The sequence below is a fragment of the Oryza glaberrima genome, chromosome 1, assembly GCF_000147395.1.
Source record: "Oryza glaberrima chromosome 1, OglaRS2, whole genome shotgun sequence".
NCBI classification, from domain to species: Eukaryota; Viridiplantae; Streptophyta; class Magnoliopsida; order Poales; family Poaceae; genus Oryza; species Oryza glaberrima.
Genome location: NC_068326.1, coordinates 15,140,807 through 15,148,458, shown reverse-complemented (window position 1 = coordinate 15,148,458; position 7,652 = coordinate 15,140,807). Strand labels below are relative to the sequence as shown.

Below are 7,652 nucleotides of genomic sequence, written 5' to 3'. Positions count from 1 at the left end.
GCCAGCTGCTGCTGAGCGGTGGTGACCAGGTTGGCCACGTCGTCCAACCATCATTGGACGGGAGTCTCGGGCTCCGGGTTAACGAGGGGGTGCCATAGAAGAGCCCGCATCGCCTGAAGTGCGCCCTGGGGCGAGCCACCGTCGCCGTAGGTCAAGTGGCGCGGCACCCCGGCGCGGCGTGGCCTCCCCCCGCCAGGTGACGGGGAGAGGGCCGAGCCCCCAGACCGATTGGGGTCCTCCTGCCGTCGGGGGCTGCGGCGCAGAGGAGTCGGAGAATTCTGGTGACGGTGGCGGGGATCGCGGCTCCCGCTTGCATCGTCACTCCCGGAAGGAGTAGGGGTGCGCACCACCGCCTCTTGCTCCAACACCTCAACCATGGTCGCTGAGGTTGGAGAGAAACTTGGGGCGGAAGAAAACGACTTCCTTCTCAAGTGCGCTGATTTCCCCCTACCTGGCGCGCCAGCTGTCGAGGAGAGATCCTCTCTAGCAGGTGGTCGTGAGACCCCCCCCCCTTTGTGAGTTCGGCCGGGAGAGATGGCGCGATGATCAAGAGTGTACTTCTGCTTGCAGTCTAGCCGCTAGACCGCTACCTAGCCTCTGTGAAAGACAAGGGATTATACAGGTTTAGGCCGCTATCGAGCGTAATACCCTACTCCTGTGTGTGGGATTATGATTAACTTTTACAAGAGGTCTTGAGCTCTAAGGGAAACCTAGCTGTTCTTCCAACGTAGTCACCATGGTCAACGAATTCAGATTCTTGAAGAAGATGCTCTGACAAATTGACTTCAGTCCGGAGAATATATGTACTGATTACACACACAACCTACATATCCGACTAGAGATAGCAGGTGGGCCTGATCCATACTCCACTTGAGTTGTGTTGTGCCTTAAGAGTGAAGTGAGAATTCGTTTCGTAGGCTACAACGGCGATGGTTTAAGGCGGTTTCCAACCTTAACCGTCATTGAGAGCAAATTAGGGTCCTCCACATGGTGGCAGATGGCGAGGGGAGGCAAAGGCGGTTCAGTAGACACCCTATGTCGGCTGACCTCTTGGTCCCACCTCTCGGCCACTCCTTTGGCTAGGAGACTGACTACTAGGCCCTCTTCATGTTGCACCATGGATTGGATGAATTATAGTTTGTTTTGACTAACATCTTGGCCCTCCAATCCTTGTGCTCTCTCTTGATTGGCCGGAAGTGTATTCCTTCACATCACGGGTGTATTTTCATCCATAATCACCTGCATACAAATATATTCCAATAGTTGTCGAAATGGTTAGTAATAAACCCTACCACTACGTTTGGTATTTTATTTCATTTGATTTTACGCAAGAAATGACCATTAGATATGATATTTAAGGGCCCTCAACAACCAGCCTCTAGTCATTGGTCAGACCAGCCGAGGCCTTCCTCGGCTGGTCTAGCTGTTGAAGACCCATTGTTTATTACGAACATAGAATAATTTGCGAGCGCACAGATACCGTTATAGCCTTCACCCAAGAGTATTCTAGGGTATCGTATCCATAGGGAACGTGTGTGAAGTGTGTACTAGTCTTCTAGCTAGGTTACCCAAGGACACAAGATACGTGGTAGGTGAGGATAGAGAGGATTCTATGAGTTACTTATCTTAATTTTAAGTTAAGGTAAAACTCTATCAATTGCTTTGGGTACTGTTGACGATCATTAGCGATCAGTTTCGATTGTCAATATTACTGAAATAGGGGAGAGTTAGTTATGCTTGCAATGCATATACATGTTAGAATAATAATATTCCACTAGTATTTGGTTTACTAACCTTTTGCAGAGAATAATCATAAAATGGAGAAGAATCGACATCAACTCAGATGCTTTGGTGCGGGTATAATGTTTGCATACGCAATTACCATAATATACTAGGAGTATTTCTGCGCTATTACTGGGAATTATATTTCCAATAATGTCGTTAAGAAATACCAACAAGCATTTCTGGCGCCGTTGCCGGGGAAGATTCATAATAGAGATTACCTGAACTAATACTTTATATTTACCTCTGTATAATCACTGCCCTTTGCAGGCTAACCTTGGTTGTTTTCACTCTTGTTGTGGAAACAGGGTAGTGCATGACTGGTTTCAACTTGCTGGAAAACTTTAAGGAATATCCAGAAGCTTTCTTCCCGAGCGTCAAGCCGCGAGTCGTCGCTCCGCAAAAACTCTATCGACAAAGAAACTAGTTGTACCTGCGCCACCGACCTTCAAGACTATGGCTGACAAGACCCTCCGTGAATTCGCTGCTCCCTCTGCTGACAATGTGGCCATTGGGCCGCAAATCAACATGGGAGACATAGATATCGATTTGAAGTCCACCCTCATTACAATGGCGCAGGCTAGCCCGTTCTGTGGCAAGCCTAACGAGTATGCCAATGCTCATCTATAGCAGTTCCTGGAGATTTATAGCACATACTCCATAAAGGGTGTCAGTCCAGATGCCATCAGGCTACAGCTGTTCTTGTTTTCCCTCCTCGGGAAAGCGAAGTAGTGGTTCTACAGCAACCGTGCTACAATCAACACCTGGGACAAATGCTCTACGGCATTCCTCTCGAAGTTCTTTCCGATGGGCAAAACCAACACCCTTCGTGGAAGGATTTCAAGTTTCCAGCATACAAGGGACGAGTCCATTCCTGAAGCATGGGAACGACTTCGGGAATATGTGGCCGCCTGTCCTCATCATGGGATGGACGACTGGCTGATCCTGTAGAACTTTTATAATGGACTCACTCCCATGTCCCATGACCACCTAGACGCGGCAGCTGGAGGATCTTTCTTCTCTAAGACGGTTCGAGAAGCCGTTGATCTAATAGAGAAGATGGTCTCCAATATGGGTTGGAGCGAGGAACGACTCCAAACCCGTCAGCGAGGCATGCATACCGTCAAGGAGATGGAATTGCTTGTTGCCAAGCTGGACCTCCTCATGAAGCTATTGGACGACCACGACAAACGACCACAAGGCACCGTCAAGGCCTTGGACTCACACGTCACGTGTGAGGTCTGCGGCGGCACGGGTCATTATGGGAATGATTGCCCGGAAATCCGTGAGGAGGCGATGTACATGGGCAACAACAACAACGAGTATCATCCATAAGAAGGTCAGGGATGGAACCAGCCACGCCCATAATATCAAGGAGGTAATAACAACGGTAACTTTTCTAACCAACCCTTCTTGAAGGATTTCGTCTTTGCGCAAGCTAAAACTACTGATGCTTTAAGCAAAAAGCTAGCTACCAACAACAAGGTCCTAGAGAACATTAATGTTAAGCTAGATGGCTTCGCTTCTGCTTTTCAAAACCAGCTGAGTTTCAATAAAATTATAGAAACCCAGCTAGATCAATTGGCTTCATTAGTCCCTGCAAATGAATCTGGGAGGATTCCGGGGCAGCCCGACTCCTGCATTGAAAACGTCAAGGCGATCACAACGAGGGGAGGTAAGTCCAGTCGTGATCTGCCATATCCTAATCCTGCAGGAACTAATGGGATCGCCAGAGAAGCGCCATCTAGTGACTCGGCTGACAAAGAGGTTTAGCCGGAGAAGGCTATGCCACAGGAACACTACGACACACGATTGCTGCCTTTTCCTCAACGGAGTAGGAAACCGTCAGTGGACGAGCAGTTTGCTCGTTTTGTTGAAGTAATCCAGAAGATTCACATCAATGTGCCGTTGTTGGATGCTATGCAAGTGCCAACATATGCCCGTTATCTCAAGGATATCCTCAACAACAAGAGATCGCTCCCAACAACGGAGGTGGTCAAGCTGATAGAGCAATGCAGCAATGTTATACTCCACAAGCTCCCGGAAAAGAAGAAGGATCCGGGGTGTCCTACGATCACCTGCTCGATCGGGGCACAGCAATTCGACCAAGCTTTATGTGATCTCAGAGCAAGTGTCAGCGTCATGCCCAAAGACGTCTTTGACAAACTCAACTTCACGGTGTTGTCAGCAACATTGATGCGGCTACAACTGGCTAACTCGTCAGTCCGTTACCCGGCAGGGATAGCGGAGGATGTGCCAGTCAAGATACGGGATTTCTTCATCCCGGTTGACTTCGTGGTGCTAGACATGGACACAGGAAAAGAAACGCCACTCATCTTGGGGCGTCCATTCCTTAGCACCGCAGGAGCCAACATTGATGTAGGGACGGGAAGTATCCGTTTCCATATTAACGGGAAGGAAGAGAAGATTGAGTTTTAGCCGAGGACTGAACAATACTCCATGGTCAGAATAAAGTACGGGCCAAACCCGCAGAATATTCAAGTGGTCAAAGTGGAGCCGCCCAAGATGGATAGCCTGGTAAAGTTCATGCAAAATTTCCTGGAGAAGGAAACAATGATGCCTAGGAATCGTTATTAGAAGATGCCGGTAAAATCAAGCACACCGGCCAAGAAGCTAGAGCAGCTGGCTTAGAGGAAGCCGTCTCCCGCACCAAAAACAAAAAGAGTGTGGAGGGAAAACCCAAAGACGCCTGCTCCATCACCTCCGGAGACAGGTGGAAAATCTGCGAACTGAACAGTAAGGAGGTACGGTCTTACACGTCGGACCTAAAATGATGTGGCCTTTGCCAACAGGTAAATTGGTATGTATCCGCATATTTGTTTCCAACAATTTAAATTTTTACATCAACACATATTTGAATTTCAAAATTGCATCTAGGATTTTTGAATTTTTGAGGAACTTCTTCAAATGAATTTTTCAGAGCAAACCAAAATAAAATTTTCAACGAAAATTCATTTTTTGCCACGACAACACTGACCGTTGGAATCCAACGGCCAAAAGTGGGGCCGGTTAGGCCCACCAGGGGTTCGGCCAAACCCACTGGTTCAGCCGAACCGGCCAGGCAACGGCCACCTGCCACTTTTGGCAAGGTAACGGCTAGTGGGCCCAACAGGTTAGTTTTGACCGTTGTGGGTGCACTACTTAAGCCAACCGGTCGGGAGAGGGAACTCCACCCCATTTCAACACATTTTCATTCCCTCTCCAAAGTTTTCTCTCAGGTTCATTCAAGCTTTGATAGTTTCCCTCAAATTCAAATACTTAGTTGCATATATACAAGTTGCTTTGGTGAAACTAACCGGCGGGTGAAACTCGTGCTATTTCTAACCCCCGCCGAGTTAGTCCGTTCTTGCTCCATTGTGCAGAATGAGGAGGCGATTGTCTCGTCTGTTCAAGGGGTCGGGCTCTCCATCAAGTCGTCATGACGAGTCTAGCACTCATTCATCAGCTGATGTCTCGATGGAAGACACCGATAAACCAGTGTAATGAAATAACTTACCCTGAGCATGAGCAAGCATAACTTGAGCAGGATATTGAAAAAAAATGTAGCCATGCCCTCTTCTAATCAATAAAAGAAGGATTTTTGGGAGAAGAAAGTAAGCACAAAGGAGAAGCATTTTCTTTATTTTTTTTCATGTGCCATTTCCACCATATCACACACACTTTGCACGATCTTGATCTTGAGTATGTTCAGTCATCTGCTTTAGTCTGAGTTTTTCACTTAGTAATAAATGAGAATGCAAGTATCCCATGTTTGATCCCTACCAAGCTCCACATATCAAACCTTATCAAAAAGGCAAAAATGGTGAGGAATTCAAATTGATACACCTAGAGAGACTGAATGAATCATTTGAGGAACTTGGTTTTCTTCTGCAAAATCATTTGAAAACTTCCGGAATAAAAGTTGAATAAAGATTAGGTGATTGGTGCTCTAATTGTTGTTCTGTCTTTCAACCGCCAAGGCAAGGAGAAGCAGTGTCTCGTGGGAATCAGGGGTAAGGGTAAGCCACCGTGCCAAAGATTATTTAATCTGAGAGAGAGTACATATACCTTTCACTTGTACCTTTGAGATATACATCATAGTAGCAACTCCTGATCAACAACCAAGTTCATCCTTCACTCGGGACGAGCAAAGGTTCATGCTTGGGGGGTTTTGTTGACGGTCGTTAGCGATCAGTTTCGACCGTCAATATTACCGAAATAGGGGAGAACTAGTTATGCTTGCAATGCATATACATGTTAGAATAATAATATTCCACTAGTATTTGGTTCACTAACCTTTTGCAGAGAATAATCATAAAATGGAGAAGAATCGACATCAACTCAGACGATAGATCAATCGGACGATGTCGAGAATCAGACTTATGTATGAATGGGCCAAGAACTCGGAATTGCGATGAATTGGTCCAAAATTCACAAATCTACGAAGTGAAGCAACGGAGGAGGCCACCGGCCGAAACTTGGGCTGGTTGGGCCGGCCCCTGGTTCGGGGTTCAGCCGAACCTCCCGCAGCCCCGATGTATGCAGGGTTTTGATGGACGGCTGGGATTGATCCCCAATGACGGTTGGAGGGTATTACCAACTATTCCAACTGTCATAACCGTCATTACCTGCCTATAAAAGGAGTTCACTCTCTTCACTTCAACACACACCTCAAGCAAGAGCTCTCTCATATTCTCTCAAGTTAGTTAGTGTTCTTAAGCTAGTGAAATAGGAATAGAGTAGAAATCGGAGTCCGGAAGCCAACGGAAGAGTTTGGGTATGGCTCTAGTAGCTCTTCTCTTCTCTTTTGTAAGGTTTCTACTTTATTTAGAATACTCTTCTTTATACATTTATGGTATTGAAATACTTTCCGAGTGTATGAATGCCAACTTTACATTATGTTCGTGTTATACTGATTATACTGCTAGCTTATCCGGGAGATACTCTAGTGCGGGTATAATGTTCGCATACGCAATTACTTTATGTTATGACGATGATATTAGAGTAGTATATGGTAATTTAGGCGTGGTGTCTAGATTAGGGGATATCATTATTAAGGTTTATATGCTGCGAATGAGAGGTGGGCCGCTGATGGTGGCAGCTCAGTACGGGTATTCCTCCACGCGTGTATATAGTCCGAAGTTAATTTCCTGGGGAGGGTACTCCTTCGTATTTAGCCCCAGTTGTATGGTCATGACGGGCTGTCGCAAGGAACTAGAAGAGTATTGGATAGAGGGTATTAGCTAGTATATCAGATAACTAGATTCTCTTTCTCTTTTCTTTCCACCTAGCTTAGATATTTTAGTATGAGAATGAGTAGCTTCCTGCTTGTGTGTCACTCTACCCTTGAATTATCTCAACCCCTGCTTAGACTATGATTATTAAAAGTAACATATAAATTATTAGTCAAGTTCTCTCTACCATGATCTTCCCACGGGATTAAATAAATACGATACCCTTGGAATACTCTCGGGTGAAATGCTACAATAGTATATATGTGCATTTGCGGATAAACTCTGTAACCATAATATGCAAGGAGTATTTCTGCGCCATTACTAGGTATTATATTTCTAGTAATGTCTTTAACAAATACCAACAGGTACCGGCTTACCCTTGGTCTGCCAAGGAGCCTCCGGCCTACAACTTTATGATGTACCCGAATATGGAGGATTACGAGGGACAGACAGGGTTGTCACCATCTGTCGCCTACCTCTACAACCCGTGGAGTACACAATAAACAAAGTTAATCTACGGCCTAGACACCATGTCTATGATATTAATTAGTACCCTAATCTCGGTACATCACTTATGAAAGATTTGGACAGAAAACTAGAAAACTTCCTTCCCTAACTTTGTATTGAGCTTCCCTA

At 45.9% G+C, this 7,652-nt stretch overlaps 1 non-coding gene across 1 annotated transcript; it reads right to left on the bottom strand.

The window, feature by feature from the left end:
* Positions 1 to 2,604: 2,604 nt before the first annotated feature.
* Positions 2,605 to 2,711, bottom strand: LOC127760876 (small nucleolar RNA R71). Its single transcript, XR_008015153.1, has one exon. It is a non-coding gene; the product is annotated as a small nucleolar RNA R71 (small nucleolar RNA).
* Between the last annotated feature and the right edge of the window lie 4,941 nt (positions 2,712 to 7,652).